This window comes from Oryctolagus cuniculus, chromosome 1 (genome assembly GCF_964237555.1).
Source record: "Oryctolagus cuniculus chromosome 1, mOryCun1.1, whole genome shotgun sequence".
In the NCBI taxonomy this organism is placed as follows: domain Eukaryota; kingdom Metazoa; phylum Chordata; class Mammalia; order Lagomorpha; family Leporidae; genus Oryctolagus; species Oryctolagus cuniculus.
The window spans coordinates 33,141,950-33,160,905 of record NC_091432.1 but is presented as its reverse complement, the minus strand read 5'-3'; the positions used below and the strand labels follow the sequence as shown (position 1 = coordinate 33,160,905).

Below are 18,956 nucleotides of genomic sequence, written 5' to 3'. Positions count from 1 at the left end.
AAACCAGTATTCCTGTATCACAGGTGGCAGCTTTACCCAGGATACCACAATGCAAGCCCCTCTATCTGCTTTTCTACCAAGTGTGTGTGTGTGTGTGTGTGTGTGTGTGTGTGTGTATAACTTTTAAAATGGAGAGGAAAACTAGCACGTTTTAAGTTGGTACAAAGCCCTTATACACATATGAAATCAAGTAAACTGTAAGTAGCATTTCTTATAGTGAAATACAACAGAACAGAGTAGATTAAATTAGAAAATAATAATTTCACAAATAGTGAATTTTATACATTTTTAAAATTTTATGTAAATGTAAATACATGTATGTATACTAAATCAAAACGTAAAATGTTATTTCTTACTGTGGGTCGCTGTCAAAAAATTTTTACAGGACAAGCATTTGGCCTAGCAGTTAAGATATTGGTTGAGAGGCTAGCATCTCATATTAAAATACCTTGGTTCAAGTTCAAGTCCCAGCTCTGACTCCCGATTCCAGTTTCTTGCTAAAGTGGACCATGGCAGGCAGCAGATAATGGCTTAAATTGTTGGATCTCTGTCATCTATGTGGGAGTCCTAGATTCAGTTTCCAGCTTTTGGTTTTTGCCTGGCTCAACATTGGCCATCATGGATCACTTAGGATAAACCAGTAGATGGAAACTTACTTCCTGTCTTGGCCTTTTTTTTTTTTTTTTTTTTTTCTTGACAGGTAGAGTTATAGCCAGTGAGAGAGACAGAAAGGTCTTCCTTCCACTGGTTCACTCCCCTAATGGCCGCTACGGACGGCGTTGCACCAATCTGAAGCCAAGAGCCAGGTACTTCCTCCTGGTCTCCCATGCGGGTGCAGGGCCTAAGCACTTGGGCCATCCTCCACAGCCCTCCCAGGCCACAGCAGAGAGCTGGACTGGAAGAGGAGCTACCGGGACTAGTACCTGGCACCCCAACCAGGACTAGAACCTGGGGTGCCCGCACCGCAGGCAGAGGATTAGCCAAGTGAGCCACGGAGCTGGCCTGTCTTGGCCTTTTAAAAAACAGTTGTTTTTAAAAAATAAAGAAAGATATATTTATTTATTTGAAAGGCAGAGTTACAGAGAGAGACTGACAGATCTTTCATCCACTAGCTTACTCCCCAAATGGCCACAATGGCCAAGGTAGGCCAGGTCAAAGCCAGAAGCCAGGAACTTTATCCAGGTCTCTCACATGGGTGGCAGGGTCCTAAATACTTGCGTCATCTTCCACTGCTTTCCCAAGTGCATTAGCAGGGAGCTAGACTGGAACTGGTGTCAGAAACTATGGCTTAATCTGCTGTACCACAATGCCAGTACCGCCCTCCCCTCCCAAATTCTACAATACTGTCAGAGATAGCTTGATAAAGTAAGAAATCCACTGGTTTTCAAGTTTTGCAGTGAAACACATTTTGTCATATGCTTTTGAAAAAGACATATGCATTTCTATAGACTGCTATAACAAAACCCAGAAGAGATGCTAATTAAAATTCTACCTCTTCTTACCAGCTGTGTGATCTCTCTGTATTTCAGTTTCCTGATCTATATGACAAGGATAACGATACTTATTTTACAGTATATGATGATTAAACAAGGTAATACATGAAAAGTCCCAGCTACAGTAGGAGTTCAAAGCCAGCAAAGAAGAAATCAGAATGCTTATATATATATAATGCAGACCATCTTGGTCATCTAAGAGACATGTTATTTTTAATTTGAAGCCTCCAAAAAATACATTTTACTGTATTTCAATATGAGTAATATATTGAAATATGTTGTTTTAATACTGCTTTTATTGTAGAAGTTTATTAAAATGTATATTCCTTTCCTTATTATGAACCATAATTTTAATAAACTCAATGATTCCATATAGGAAAGTAGCCATTAAAAAATGCTGACTACATTTTTAACATTTGATTTCAAATTGTTACTAATATACTCATGTAAATAATTTTATCCACAGTAACTCATAATAAAATTATAATTTTGACACTCATATTTATTTAAAATATGTGTTTTATATTTGTAATAATTATTTCAATTTAAAAAGAAAGCCAATATATTATGAAATGCTTAAAGCATTACCTCAACACTCAACATATTACTGATTTTATATTTTAAAGCAGTGCAGTTTCTTTTAAAAATGCTCTTTTCAAAAGCACATAATAAAAATCTGTATTTTACCACAATTTAAAAGCTATAAAGGCTTTTATATCTTTAAAGGTATTTATTAAAAATTACATCTTAAATACTTTACAATGGAAAGTAAGTTAGCCTATAATCCTGATAGGGGTCAGAGTAATAACACAGAATGGACAAATTACACTGTCATTCTACTTAAATTATTTAAGTTATTTAATTTGACCTGTAGATAGTCTCTTGTCTCCTCATCATGCCTGACTTTTAAGTGGGAGGTCTTCATTCATGATGATCCTTTAATGGAAGCAAAGCTTTCTCCATTTAACCCATGCTGTTATCAATCATGTACAGGGATAAATGAGCCTGTAAGATTTTGCCAGTATCACAAATGACACTGTGACCTGAGGCCAACATCTTTATTTGCTTCTCCAGTGATTCACTTCAGCAGATATTAACCAATTTTATAATCCATGAAAGGCAAAATTAAAGGACACCATCCATAAAACAGAATAATTCCTATCAGCAACAAAGTGATGTGTGTATTATCTTATAAATTATATGGCCATACAGTGTGGTAATGTAATGAAGTAAAGATGGTAATAATCAAATGCCTAGGGCAAACGCTAATATGCATTTAATCACACAGCATGAAGCCATTTGTCACTACAGTTGAATGCATGTGTACATAAAATACATGAGTCACATCCTTATTGTTATACTATAACAGCATCAATTTCACACTATCATTTCACATAATAACAATTGGTAGGCTTTGACATTAGCTAAAACATTCAAAGAATAAAAAAAATTGTCAATAGTAGCTTTACAAATATAAAAAACAATTTTATTTTTCAGTAATTAAAACATTTTCCCAAAAAAATCTGTTAAAGAACTATAATTCCATTTTTTTCGTAAGTTACTCTATAAGTTGGTTTCATCATATTGCCTATTATTCTGAGGAATACTCTTATAACTTGAACTGAATGCCAAGTCAGTCTTATAAGCATATCTTCTTCATATGTAATATGAATATGCTATTTAAATATTAAATTTGATAACAATAGGTCTGATCTGATTTCATCATCATTTAAAAAAATCATCTATTATTTTTCACTTTATGTTTCTGTGTGGGAGCAAACTGTTGAAATCCTTACTTAATGTATACTAAGCTGATCTTCTGTATATTAAGATAATCGAAAATGAATCTTGATGTGAATGGAAGGGGAGAGGGAGTGGGAAAGGGGAGGGTTGTGGGTGGGAGGGACGGTATGGGGGGGAAGCCATTGTAATCCATAAGTCGTACTTTGGAAATTTATATTCATTAAATAAAAGTTAAAAAAAAATAAATAAATATTAAATTTGAATGAAATCTGTTACAACAAAGTGAAGCTTTGTGCAAAACTACAGACACTAATTACATACAAGCTAGTATATGTGTAGACTGATAAAAGTTGAGAAAAAATTATAAAACATGATCTAAAAATATTTAATAGTAATGTTGAGATCTTAGAGCACTACAAGATCATTGGCAATCTCTGTTAACTCCATCAAAACTCCTTTTTTTAATTTTTTATTTATTTGATAGGTAGAGTTACAGATAGTGAGAGAGACAGAGAGAAAGGTCTTCCTTCCATTGGTTCACGCCCCAGATGGCTACTACGGCTGGCGCTGCACTGGTCCGAAGCCAGGATCCAGGTGCCTCTTCCTGATCTCCCATGCGAGTGCAGGGCCCAAGCGCTTGGGCCATCCTCCACTGCCCTCCCAGGCCACAAACAGAGAGCTAGACTGGAAGAGGAGGAACCGGGACTAGAACCTGGTGCCCATATGGGATGCCGGCACTGCAGGCGGAGGATTAACCAAGTGAGCCACAGCGCCAGCCCCGAAACTCCTTTTTTTAAAGATTTATTTATTTATTTTAAAGTCAGTTACGCAGAGAGAGGAGAGGCAGAGTGAGAGAGAGAGTCTTCCATCTGCTGGTTCACTCCCCAATTGGCTACAATGGCAGGAGCTGAGCTGATCCGAAGCCAGGAGCTCCTTCCGGGTCTCCCACGTGGGTACAGGGGCCCAAGGACTTGGGCCATCCTCTACTGCCTTCCCAGGCCACAGCAGAGAGCTGGACTGGAAGTGGAGCAGCCAGGTCTCGAACCAGCACCCATATGGGATGCCGGTGCTTCAGGCCAGGGCGTTAACTCACTGCGCCACAGCACTGGCCCCAAGACTCCTTGTAATCTGATAGTATTATCAATGTTACATTCCCTAAAGTTTACCCCCTCTAAAAACAAAGAATCAAAAGATCTTTTATGCCCACATATAGTACAAGTGCCAAAATTGTGATTATATTTGCACCCATATTCTGTGTTGTATTAGCAGTGTTGGCCTGGCCATTATATTTTAAGTTCATTACCAATAGCCAAGTTTTACTCCTTTTTGTATCCTCATATTGCCAAATATAATTTACAAGAGGCAAGCACTCAATATCTGCTGCACTGGCACTGCACTGATTGAATAGATCATTCATATTTTTGGGAAGAGATGGGAGAGAGATAGCTGGAAACCGTGAGTCAACAAAATTAGCATGTGCAATCAGAATATTTCCTGTTAACTGTGATAGATACCACAAATCTGGAAAAGACCAAGAAAGGTACAACTATATAATGAAGGATATGGAAAAGTGTCCACATATGTATTTTTTAAAAGTAGATTTCTTATATAGAGATAATAATGAGTATGGTAAAAGTAAATAATTTTTTCTGTTCAAGAAATTACCGGGGGCTGGCGCTGTGGCACAGTGGGTTAAGGCTCTGGACTAAAGCGCCGGCGTCCCTTATGGGCACCGGTTCTAGTCCTGGCTGCTCCACTTCCCATCCAGCTCTCTGCTATGGCCTGGGAAAGCAGTAGAAGATGGTCCAAGTGCTTGGGCCTCTGCACCCATGTGGGAGACCTAGAAGAAGCTCCTGGTTCCCGATCAGCTTAGCTCTGGCCATTGCGGCCATCTGGGGAGTGAACTAGTGGATGAAAGACCTCTCTGTCTTGACCTCCCTCTGTAACTCTTTCAAATAAATAAAATCTTATAAAAAAAGAAAGGAACTGCCAGGTGACACGAATTTGAGTTAATGGTCTTTACTCTTGAGGCATTTATAATTTAGAAAAGTGAATAAAGTATATATTCAAATAACTGTAATCCCAGACATGATAATATCTGATAATAAATAATAAAAGATGTATTAAACTACAAAAAAGGGTGCTCTAGGTGTTCAGAGTTCAAAGTTATAGTACCCAAACTTCATTTACTTCATTTATAAAATAAGGGTAAACTAAGTTTACTTATTTTATTGTTAACCTGTAAATATCTTGCTTCATCACAAAAACAGCTACAAGTGCAATAGCTTATTTCACTGAATGATGTCTAGTATAAATTCTAGCTATAAAATTTTTTGATTTATAGGGGCTAGGGTTGTGGCATAGTGGGTTAAGCCACTGCCTATGATGCAGTGATGCCTATGATGCCTATGATGCATCTCATATAGGCTCACAGTTCACGTCCCAGCTGCTCCACTTCAGATCTAGCTCCCTGCTAATGCACCTGGAAAAGCAACAGAAGATGACCCAAATGCATGGGCCCCTGTCATCCATATGGGAGATCCAGAAGTTCCTGTCTCCTGGCTTCAGCCCAGCCAAATCCCAGGGATTACAGTCATTCGGGGAATGAACCAGTAGATGGAAGACATCTCTCTGTCTCTCCCTTTCTCTAACTCTGCCTTTCAAATAAATAAATATTTTTAAAAATCTGATTTGTAATTAACTGGTGGAGAAGAGATTTTATGCTATTAAGGAGTTCAGAAAACAACAGTTCATGAAGAAGGACTTTGAAATAGACCCTGCGCCAGTGTCCCCAGTGTAATTATTTCCAAAAATAATAGATCCTGTCCTCAAAGAACTCCAGTAGATATGGATATACAAAAATAACTATAATATGATCATGTGCAATGGTAGAAATATGTAAAAAGTATGGTGATAGCATAAAGAAGTATTTTCCAATCAGCATGGAAAAATCTAGAACAAGTTGAGAAGGTCAGACTTCTGGGCTGAAACTTCAAAGTTAAGACATTAGTAAAAGTAAAAAATTAGGGAAGGGCATTTTAGAGTGCAAAATAGCATAAGCACGGACCAAGCATCAGCCTGAGGCACCAGTACCCCAGATAGGCATCCAGCTCCCTGCTGATGGCCTGGGAAAGCAGTAGAAGATGGCCCAAGTCCCTGGGCCCCTGCACCTGCGTGGAAAACCTGGCAGAAGCTCCTGGCTTCAGATTGGCTCAGCCTCAGCCAATGCAACCATTTGGGGAGTGAACCAGTAGATGGAAGACCTTTCTCTATGTCTCTCCCTCTCTAACAATGCCTCTCAAGTAAATAAATGAATCTTAAAAAAAAAAAAAAAAAAAACCAGCATAAGAGAAACACATACATGGACGAAACACCCTTTTAAATGAGAAACTAAAACCAGGTTAGGGAGATAGGAGTCTAACACATAAGGCTGAGAGAATGAGATGAGGCTTGAGAAGCAGGCAGGTCTTGGGGTCTTTTATGCCTTGTTAAGCAGTTTGAACTAATACCTTCACCCATTCTGTTCTCATACTGAATGCCTAATACCTTGCCCTATTTTTGAAGAAGACTTCAAAAAGTTCATGGAAAATGGGCTTAAAAGCTTATTTTCAAGAAAAAAATTTTGAAATGCATACACACAAGAGTTTTTCAATACATTTATGAACATACATACTGCAAAAAAATTTAAACTCATCCTTTAATTCAGTCCTTTCACCAACTTTGTAAAGTGCCCACACAGTTAAATATCAGATCAAGTTCCATACCCTCTATGAAGCTTTTTTTTTAATCCACCACACAATTCTCCTTTCTGAACTATATATACTGTCTGGATCATATGATTAGCACTTTATTGTATTTTGCAACTATTGCTCCATTTCTTATTAACTATTCCATATAATTCTATATTTATAATGCTACAATAAATGCTATTTTTCATAACTCTCATACCTGTCGGTTTATTAAGCCCTAATTGTGAAATTAGTGAACACTTTGACAAATATTGTATTAAATTATACAAAATTATTAGACATTTTTTCTTCTTTAAAAAATTATTTTTTAAAAGATTTATTATTTTACTTGAAAGTCACAGCTACACAGAGAGGGAGAGGCAGGGAGAGAGAGACAAAGAGACAGAGAGTCTTCCATCTGCTAGTTCACTCCCCAGATGGCTGCAACAGCCAGAGCTGCACCAATCCAAAGCCAGGAGCCAGGAGCTTCCTCCAGGTCTCACACGTGGGTGCAGGAGCCCAAGGACTTGGGCCATCTTCTACTGCTTTCCCAGGCCATAGCAGAGAGCTGGATGGGAAGTGGAGCAGCCAGGATTTGAACAGGCACCCATATGCGATGCTGGCACTGCAGGCAGCGGCTTTACCCCCTATGCCACAGTGCCCAACATTTTGTTTCTTGAAAGTATATATATACACACACACACACATACATATATATATGAAATATCCTCTATACACAGTAAAATTTCTCATTTTAATCAAAAGGGTGAAGATTTCACATGAGTTTTAGAAATTCAGAAATATTTTAGATACAAACTGGTGAGATGTATAAAGAAAACTATAAATTATCTCCATAAGGTGCATTTTGAAACTATAACGGCCGGCGCCGCGGCTCACTAGGCTAATTCTCCGCCTTGCAGCGCCGGCATACCGGGTTCTAGTCCCGGTCGGGGCGCCAGATTCTGTCCCGGTTGCCCCTCTTCCAGGCCAGCTCTCTGCTGTGGCCCGGGAGTGCAGTGGAGGATGGCCCAAGTCCTTGGGCCCTGCACCCCATGGGAGACCAGGAGAAGCACCTGGCTCCTGCCATCGGATCAGTGCGGTACGCCAGCTGCAGCGCACCGGCCACGGCGGCCATTGGAGAGTGAACCAACGGCAAAGGAAGACCTTTCTCTTTGTTTCTCTCACTGTCCACTCTGCCTGTCAAAAAAAAAAAAAAAAAAAGAAAGAAAGAAACTATAACATGAAATGAATTGTTAATGGTACAAGACTCAACTAATCTAAAGTAATACAATAGAGACCTGGATCAAGTACATAAACACTAATCTTGACCATAAAGAATATATAGGAAAATCTTTCAAAGATTTGTTGAAACACTTGCAACTTCCAAGTAAATTTCATATTTTTCCAAACATGAAATAAGACTAAATTATAAAACTGTATTAATAAAAACTGATTCTAACAAAACTAGAAATGTATTTTTCTTTGAACTTAAATTGAAAATGAAAGTTCTTATTTTATATGAAATTAATCAGTGCCAGAAAATTCCATAAAGGCTTTTGTTATTATTAAAAGAAAGCTTCCATGGGTCATAAGAAAACTAAGAAAGTTCAACAGCTTTCTGATGTAGTTCTCAGTCAATATTAGCAAATAAAATTAAGAAATTATGAAAATTACATGAATTACAATAAAATGTTCACTTATATGTACATTATAATGAAAACATTTCTCCCTTAATTATCTATATGATTACTTCCCAAAGTGTGTTTTAAGGGGCTCAAGATCTACAAAATATATTGCTAAAAACAGGCATAAATAAATCGGTAAATGTTTCATACTAACCCCACATCAGAGATTAATAGTCTTGTTAACATAGTTAGAACTTATTTAACTTTAACACGTAGTTTTCAAGTTTACATTGATGGTGGAACATTTTATTTCATAAATTCGTAATAATAGGCAAACCAAATCTGGGGAACATATAGTCCCCAGAAGACACGGTTTGGGAAATTCTAATCTACAAAATTATTCTATGCTCTTACTTCACTACTAGCCTGAATTATTACAAGGAATAATTTCCGGGGCAGGCACTGTGGCATAGCAGGTAAAGTCACCTCCTGCAGTGCTTGGGTCCCGGCACCCACGTGGGAGACCTGGAAGAAGCTCCATGTTCCTGGCTTTGGATCAGCTCAGCTCTGGCTATTGAGGCCATGTGGGGAGGGAACCAGCAGAAGATCTCCCTCTCCCCTCTCCCCTCTCCCCTCCCCCCTCTCCCCTCTCCCCCCTCCCTCTCCGCCCTCCCTCTCCCTCTTCGCCCTCCCCCTTCTTGTTCTGCCTCTGCCTCTTTGTTAACTCTACCTTTCAAATAAATAAATCTTAAAAAAAAAAAAGGAATAATTCCCCATTTAGAAAGTTTTCATTCAACTGTTAACAGAACTGATAGAACATCATAATCTGACACCAAAAATACATACCATGACATCCATGGCTTCCATCAACTATAGCCCTTACACAATTTCTTAAACTGTCTTCCATTAATAATTCACAAAAATATTAAAATCCATAGTCTAATGCAATAAACCTACAATACACTCTGTGATTTACTTGTGAGTCAAGAAATCAATGTGATAGGTCCTGACCAGGGATTTTTTTTTTTTTTTTTAATGAAAGCCTAGGTTAGATAAAACTAAAATACACAATATAAGAGCACATTGCTCATGGTAAAGTTTGAGTTGACTGCCTCATGTGTATTTTATCTCAGATGTATATGGATATATTTATACTGGCCTGTGTATAAAATATATTTCTTAATGTGAGCTGTAGTTTAAAAAGGTTAAGAATGCTATGAGTTCAAAAAGACATTGGGCTAAACATGTTCCTTTACTGCAGGACATTTTATCTTTAATGAATTCCAGGAGTATTTCTTGCCACAAGAACTCTTTTTTAAAAATTAAAGCATCTCGGGGCCGGCACTGTGGCACAGCGGTTTAGCGCCCTGGCCTGAAGCACCGGCATATCATGTAGGCGCCGGTTCTAGTCCCAGCTGCTCCTCTTCTGATCCAGCTCTCTGCTATGGCATGGGAAAGCAGTGGAGGATGGCCCAAGTCCTTGGGCCCCTGCACCCATGTGGGAGACCCGGAGGAGGCTCCTGGCTTCTGGCTTTGGATCGGCACAGCCAGCTGTTGCGGCCATCTGGGGATTGAACCATCGGACGGAAGACCTCTCTCTCTGCATCTCCTCTCTCTGTGTAACTCTGACTTTCAAATGGATAAATAAATAAATCTTAAAAAAAAAAAAATTTTAAGCATCTCAGAAGACTAGCACTCCCTGAAACAGAATATATGAAGTACTGCCTTTTGGAAACCATGTATTCCAAAACATCTTGAGGCACATGATGCAAAACCCCTGTTTAATTTTCACCTCCTTCAGAATACCCACAAGAAGATTTCTCATCTTAACTGCAGGCTCTTCACAATTTAGTCAAACTTACAAGAACTTTAATTTGGTTACCATTAAGTAGTAGGTAAGCACCTTGGTTTCAACTCACCTCTATCAGGTACTGGCTATGTAGTTATTGGCCTTGCATTCTTAAGAAATTTCTTTCCCATAGTTTCCTCATGTGGCATGCAAATAATGGGAATACCTATGCCTTAGGCTTTGGGGTTTGTTTTTTTAGGATTAAATTAGATAATGTGCATAAATCATTTAGTCCAGGTTCTAACATGTAACACGTATTTGACATATATATCTACTTATCAGAATAATACTATCACAGCACCAATACAATTAAGACAAACCAAAAACACTATGCTGCCGCCTAGTGGGCACTATGGTTTTTTTAAAAATATGCTTTTTATTTTTATCTACTTGAAATGCAGAGTGACAGACAGCAGGGAGACACACCCATATTGATCCACTGATTCACTCTCCAAACGCCCATAACAGCCAAGACTGGGCCAGATCGGACCGTGGAGCCAGGAACATCATTCAGGTTCTCCATGTAGGCGGCAAGGGCCCCAGTACTTGTGGCATTATTTGCTGCCTGCCAGGATGCATTAGCAGGAAGCAGGAAGGGAAGCAGAGTAGTCCAGACTCCACAAGGTGGCTTAGGCCACTATGCCATATTTAGGTTCCTTGCTGGCACACGGTATGAAGTAGTAAAAGGATTAAAATATTTCCTCACACTAAATTAGCACACTTTACAAATGGGAAATCCAGGTTTTTACAAAATTCGCTAACTACCACAAGCCGCACCTGAAATCAGGAAAGGTTATTCTGAACACTCTAATTGCTTAAGAAATGGCTAGAGAAAACTAAATTATAAAGCCGGCGCCGCGGCTCACTAGGCTAATCCTCCGCCTTGTGGCGCTGGCACACGGGGTTCTAGTCCTGGTCGGGGTGCCGGATTCTGTCCCGGTTGCCCCTCTTCCAGGCCAGCTCTCTGCTGTGGCCAGGGAGTGCAGTGGAGGATGGCCCAAGTCCTTGGGCCCTGCACCCCATGGGAGACCAGGAGAAGTACCTGGCTCCTGCCATCAGATCAGCGTGGTGCGCCGGCCGTGGCGGCCATTGGAGGGTGAACCAACGGCAAAGGAAGACCTTTCTCTTTGTCTCTCTCACTGTCCACTCTGCCTGTCAAAAAAAAAAAAAAAAAAACTAAATTATAGAGCAAATTCCACCCTCATAGAATCTGCTGGTTTTCAATCTAGAATAGTTCAGTAAGGGGTTTTTCTTTCGCAGCACCAAAGACAACCACAGGCATTTATTTACAACTGAGACAAACAGGAAATTATCAAGTTCGAGGATTTCAATTTATCTTCTAAGGGATTCTTAGTGGAATCTTTACATTTTCTTCCCAAATGGAAGCCAGCGATGATACAGGTTTCCGTAAATGCCTTAAGAGTTATCAGTGACTATTTCCAAAAGCAGTGTGAAGAGTGAAGCAATGCCATGAATGATTCAAATCAACAATTCGACACGGCTAATCCTGATGAGCAAATGAGTCACTTCATTCCCTGGAAAATTCCACTTTGCTTGTGCAAGGCACCTCACAGGGGACAAAGTTACCAGAATTTTTAAAAGGGAAGACATTTCCTTGGGGATTCACACACGTCGGCGACAGCTCATTGCGCTTTGAATGATTTTCGCCCTACACTGAAAACATTATGCAGAACAACATCCACTAAAGAAAGTCAATTACCCACAGCTGGAAATGCTGCACGCTTTGAGCGTCAGATTTGTTTGAAAATTCTGCCACAATGACCAATGTTACCACACTGCATCCATAACGCAAATACAGGGCTTAACAGAGACAAAAAACCAGGCACACAAGACGGTTGGTTGTAATGAAGAGCCAAGACCCACATTACTGACCCACAGCCTCCAGGAGAAGCGAAGGGAAGCCCAAGCAAAGGCTGAGGGCTAACCTCAAGTCAGCAACGTGGAAGATTCTAGACACAACTTGACAGCAGACTGGGGCAAGGCGGACCCCACATCAGCCAGAGCCAGAAACTAGGTTAGGCAGTCAGCGGCGCAGGACAAAATCCCATGGCGGAGAAATTAGGGCCGCTTCTGAAACAGACAACAAGAAGTTCGCAAACGCTCTGTTACCTCAGGGAAAGCCTCCGGCGCCTACCAGTACTTCCGGCTCACTATCGCCCGCGCCAGGGCACTTCCGGTTTTGAGGCTTCCGGACCGCAGTGGAATATGGGTGGCCAAACTTGAGAAGCAAGAGGAAGACAGGGTTGATACAAGCTCCTGGGAGGATATTTCTGGATGTTTCGTGTCTTTCTCTAAGTAAAACATTTATTGGCTTATATATGTGTTTCTTTTAAAAGTCCTTGAAAGGAATAAGGAAAAACTATGTTGTTATCTTTTGGGAGCAATGAGAAGTGTGATGAAAGGGACAGTAGAGAAATAAAGACTTTATTAAAACAAAAAAAAATAGAAAAAAAAAAGAAATAAAGACTTTATTTAATACTTTTCAGTATTCTGATGTTTGCGTCATGTGAATGTGTTATCTGCTCAAAAAGTTTAATGTTTTTTAGGTGAAAAAATGAAAGAAACCTGTGGTTCTAACCATGCCAATGAAAACACCTAATCCTAACAACCTAACAATCTGTTTCAGTATCTGTTGAATGTCTGTTAAATATGAATTCAGCATGTTTCAGGCCTATATGTTGTTTTTTTCAATGCTACCAAACTTGAAAGAGTGGTTCCTACCCTAAAAATTTTAGACGTAGTTTCAAATAAAGCTATGCCTGGGACGCACTCCTTAAAGCCTCTCCCTCTCTTCCTTAAAGCCTTTGCCCAAATGTCAGTATGTTAGGGAGCACAATCCTGACTACCCGACAGGAACACCCACACACACAACCTACTTTTTAACTTCTCCATAATGCAATCACCATCTAACCTGTTACCTTTATTGTCTGAGTCTTAGGACTCAAACTCCATGAAAGCAGAGATGAATTTTATTCACTTTTACAACCAGATTCTAGCACAATGTCTGGCGTTATCAATACCAAATAAATTGAGATAAATGATTGAATGAAATATGACCTTTCAATCTGGTGTGTACTAATTCCAACAGTTATACTCTAATAATAACTAATATTTATTGGTAATCTACTATGCACAAGACAATGAGCTAAGTGTTTTACATACATTATCTCATTTTAGTTTCCATGGCAACCCTCCTACTCTATGTACTTTACATATAAGGAAACTAAAATATGAAGTTGAACTTAAAAGACTTCTGAATCCACCTCTAACTTTATGCAGTTGTTCTAGTGATCAATGCTATGGCTCCAGTGTTTTTCCCCTCCAAAATTCAGATTGAAACTTAATCCTCAATGCAACAGAATTAAAAGGTGTGGCCTTAGGAAGTGATTGAGTCATAAGGGCAGAGCCCTCAAGAATGGGATTAGGTGGCTTTAAAAAAGGGTTTCATGGATGGTGTTCACCCTTTTTTGGCTTGGTTGTTTTTTGACCCTTAAATCCCTTCTACCATGAAAGGACACAGTGTTCCTCCTACCTGGAGGATTCAGGAGGAAAGCATCATTTTGGAAACGGAGAGCAGTCCTCAGCAGACATACATCTCGCAAGCACCTTGATCTTAAACTATCCAGCCTCCAGAACTGTAAGAAATATTTTTTGTTTATAAGTGATCCAGCGTACAGTATTTTGTTATACCAGCACAAAGATAATTGGTAAATGTAAATTATAGTTTGTCACTTAAAGGGAAATTTAAAATAATTTTCAGAATTGTTTTATTGCTTTTCTTATTGTGATTCTCCTTTTTTAATGCATTCATTTTAAGTATTTCTATTTCAATAGAAAACAAGATGCTAATGTTATTTTATTTAAAAGGCAGAGAGAGAAAAACAAGGCGGCAAGACTTCCATCGCTGGTTCACTCCATAAATGCCTGGAGCGGCCAGAATGGGCCATGCCAAAGCCAAGACCCCAGATTTCCCATCTGGGTGGCAGAGACAAGTACTTGAGCCATCACCCAGTACTTATCAGGGTGGACATTAGCAGGAAGCTGGAATCAGAGGGAAACCAAGACTGAAACCCAGGTACTCTGGGATGCAATGTGGGCGTCCAGGATGCACATGAGCAGGAAGCTAGAATCAGGAGTACAACCCAGGCATTCTGATACACAACATAGCCTTCCAAAGTGGCATCTTAACTGCTGCATCACCTGCCCACCCTAGAATCCCATTTTTGACATAATATTTCAAGGAGAAAAAAAATCAGATGCAGAGAGAAAAAGGAAATAACTTATACAAAGGTGTTTATAGAAGTGCTGCTTTTACATGTGAAAGTTTTGAAATAACCATTTTGAAAAAGTTTTCTATTTGGTAATTTATATTGAATATCACTAAATTCAAACCCTTCACAATCCTGGGAAAATAAACATACTGTTTCAATGCATAAAAACATAAGTAATCTCAAATTAAAGCCAGGGCCCAGCAAAAGGTTACACTGATTAAAACAGTAAATACTCACATAACTTTGAATTCTGAGAAGGATCAGGGAAACTCTAGAATGATATAACTGCTCATTTAAATTCATGGATTCATGTTTTTAATTGTTGAAGTATTTAACGATACTGGAGGGGCTGGCATTCTGGCATAGCCAGTAAAGCTGCTGTCTGCAAAGTCAGCATCCCATATGGCCACCAGTTCAAGTCCAAGCTGCTCCACTTCTGATCCAGCTCTCTGCTAATGGACTGGGGAAAGCAGCAGAGGATGGTTGAAGTGCCTGAGCCCCTGTCACACGCGTGAAAGACCCAGAAGAAGTTCCTGGGTCCTGGCTTTGCCCTGGCACAGCCCTGGCTGTTGTAGCCATCTGGTGATTAAACCCACAGATGGAAGATCTCTGTGTCTTTCCCTGACTCTCTGCAACTCTGACTTTCAAATAATAAATAAATAAATCTTTTTTTTTTTTTTTTTTTTTGCCAGGCAGAGTTAGTGAGAGAGACCGAGAGAGAGTCAGAGAGAAAGGTCTGCCTTCTGTTGGTTCACTCCCCTAATGGCCGTATGGCCAGCACTGCGCTGATCCAAAGCCAGGAGCTGGGTACTTCCTCCCGGTCTCCCATGTGGGCACTTGGGCCATCCTCCTCTGCCCTCCCGGGCCACAGCCGAGAGCTGGACTGGAAGAGGAGTAACCGGGACTAGAACCCAGGGTGCCAGCACTGCAGGCGGAGGATTAGCCAAGTGAGCCACGGCGCCAGCCCAAATAAATCTTTTTTTTTTTTTTAAAGACAATACTACATGAATTCTAAAGCTTTATGCTTTCAAGCTAAAACTTGTAGATTTGCCTTAAGCCACATTTGAAATATTTCTTTTATATAGAATGAGAGTATCCATGAAATGATGATCCTTATAGCTCCTCAAAGAATGACAAATCAAAATAAACATGCAGGGTTTTACTTGTTATATTAGCAAATCATCTTGTTGTATCATATGGAAGACTCAGTACTGGTAAAGAGGTGAGTCAGTTGGTCATGCATGAAAGCAATATGATAAAACATAAGACAAACTCTAAAGATGGTATTTTTTTTTCCTCTTACACCTGGGAATTTGTAATATGAGAAAAAAAAAAAACTACGTGTACAAAGATGTTTATTAAAGCATAATCTATAATAGAGAAAAGATTGGAAATACCCTAAATATCAAAATAAAAAATGAGTAAATGATAATGCATTAAAAGACACTTTAAAAATTACCCAAACACTGGGGCCAGCGCTGTGGCACAGTGGGTTAACGCCCTGGCCTCAAGCGCCGGCATCCCATATGGACGCCAGTTCAAGACCCGGCTGCTCCACTTCCCATCCAGCTCTCCTCTATGGCCTGGGAAAGCAGTAGAAGATGGCCCAAGTTCTTGGGCCCCTGCACCCGCATGGGAGACCCAGAAGAAGCTCCTGGCTCTTGGCTTCAGATCGGCGCAGCTTCGGCCATTGCAGCCAATTGGGGAGTGAACCATCAGATGGAAGACCTCTCTCTCTCTGTCTCTCTCTCTCTCTCTCTGCATAACTCTGACTTTCAAATAAATAAATCTTTAAAAAAATAAAAATTACCCAAACATAATGGGAAAATTGTGATAGAAAAAATCCTTTTTTTAAAAGGATTTATTTTATTTATTTGACAGAGTTACACAGAGAGATAGAGACAGAGGGAGAAGTCTTCCATCCTCTGGTTCACTCCCCAAATGGCCACAATGGCCAGAGCTGAGCTGATCAAAGGCAGAAACCAGAAGCTTCTTCTTAGTCTTCCACATGGGTGCAGGAGCCCAAGGACTCAGGCAATCCTCCACTGCTTTCCCAGACACATTAGCAGGGAGCTGGATTGGAAGCGGAACAGCAGGGATTCGAATTGGCATCCATTTAGGATGCTGGTGCCGGTCCCACAAATCCTTTTTATTTATTTAGTTACTTTTATTTAGATATTTGTGAGGCAGAGAGATACACAGAGTAGCAATAGAGAAAGAAAGTGAATTCCTACCCACTGGTTCATTCCTCAAATAACCCAATTACTTGGGCCATCATTGGCTGTCTTCCTGGATGCACATTAGCAGGAAGCTTGAATTGGGCCAGAGCTGGGCCAGGGCCAGGGCCAAAGCTAGGAGCTGAGAACACTATCCCATGTGAGTATCAGATACCCAATGACTTGAGCCATCACCACTACATTTCAGTTTGGGCATTGACAGTAAACTAGAGTCAGGAGCTGGAGCGGAGAACTTAACATAGGTCCTGCAGTCTGGGACATGAGCATCTTAACCTGTAATCCTAACATTGTTATTGTATAGAATTTTTGTTTCTCTTAGGATTATCTTATTGTCTTAATGGACTCATACTAGACACAGTGCTACCGATCCCTAGTCTCTGCCAGTGATTGGGAAAGAGGAGGGAAGGTCTAAAGACTAAAAGAGAAAAACCCTAAAGAAAGTCTTTGCTCCACCGGACTGCCCCCAGCCCAGGATCCTTAATCCTTAATGGACAGGCCTGTGACACTCAGAGGGCTTAGGTGAGGCCTCATTTTTAAGCTAGGTGCCCTCCCTAAGTAGAGATTTTTCTCTCAAGGTTTATGTAATCTTTACCACATAGACAGAAGCCTTAAGATTTCATTCTGTAATATATGTTTCCTACCTTGTTGTTCCCTCTCTGAACACCACGATGATGATTCTAGTAGCCAGATAAAAACTACCCAGTTTATCAATTTCTTCCAGTGTACCCAAAAGGTATTTTAATACAGGGTAATAAGTGCAAATTACATTTTTTAAATGTTCACAGGCACAATGACCTGAAAGTGATATCCCCAAAGTGAAAATAATGATTGGGAAACTCCTTTAATTTTTAATACTTTTATGAAAAGTTATTACATTTTATAGTAAATTCTATTTAGTGGAGCAACTGTTTCCTCTTTGAATAAGTAAGCCGACAGGAATGCCTATCAAAAAAAATAGAGGCCAGAGTTGTCGCACAGCAGGTTAAGCCACTGCTTGTGACACCCATGTCCCCTGTTAGAGTGCTGGCTTGAGTCCCAGCTGCTCTGATTCCCATCCAGCTTCTTGCTAATCCACCTGGGAGGGCAGCAGAGGATTACCCAAGCACTTGGGCCCCTGTCAACCATGTCAGAGACCAGGATGGATTTCCAAACTCCTGGCTTCAGCCTGATCCAACACTAGCTGTTGTGGCCATTTGGAAAGTGAAATAGTTCAGGAAGAGCTCTCTCTCTTTCTCTCTCTCTCACCCTCATCTTCCTCTACCTCCCTCCTTGTCAGCTTCTGTCCCCCTCTATCACTCTGTCTTTTAAATAAATAAATAAATAAATATTTTTTTAAAAAATACTATAAATGTCTGGAATTCCACACATCATCCACTTCCCTGGCATATCATTGCATTCCTCCTTTCCTTGTCCTCCCCTCCCAGAATCCCACCTCAACCTGCAGCTCCCTTAGCCTTTGCACACATGTTCTCACTACCTGGAATATTCTTTAGTGTCATTAAACTGCCTAAAAATACCTTCTCATCCTTTAAATTTCACTTCACAGTTCTCCTCTTTGAAATTTCATCAACTGTGTACTGCATTCCTTACGAGATACAAACATACTGCAAATCTTTATTGTAGTATTTATTATACTGCACTGCAATAATTTGCATACACTTCTTCTCTCCTAACAGACTATGAACTCCTTGAGGATGAGGTACCTGTTGTGTTTTCTTTTCCCAGAGGCTAGCACGGTGGATGGCACATAGCATAGGGGTTCAGAGCAAATGGCCTAACAAATCCTGACTCTGTGGTTTACTAACTGATAACCTTGGATAAGGCATTGGATCTCTCTGTGCCTCAAAATCCACATTGGTAAAATGGGAATAATGATAGTATCCACATCTAAGATATTAATATGATGGATAAGGAGCATAAAGTGTATACCATCGTACCTGGCAAATAGTAAGGATTCAATAAGTACTGGCTATTATTGTTGTGTTAATT

The 18,956-nt window shown here is 39.9% G+C and overlaps 1 protein-coding gene across 8 annotated transcripts in view; it reads right to left on the bottom strand.

Annotated features, from left to right (window-relative positions):
• Positions 1-12,640, bottom strand: part of CCDC73 (coiled-coil domain containing 73) — a 153,404-nt gene extending 140,764 nt beyond the window's left edge. For 4 of the 8 annotated variants that reach the window (XM_051825535.2, XM_070071711.1, XM_070071698.1 and 1 more), the window contains exon 1: positions 12,569-12,616. The gene's annotated coding sequence lies outside the window, so the exon portion shown is untranslated. The other 4 variants (XM_017345757.3, XM_051825573.2, XM_051825570.2 and 1 more) reach the window with 3 other exon arrangements.
• Between the last annotated feature and the right edge of the window lie 6,316 nt (positions 12,641-18,956).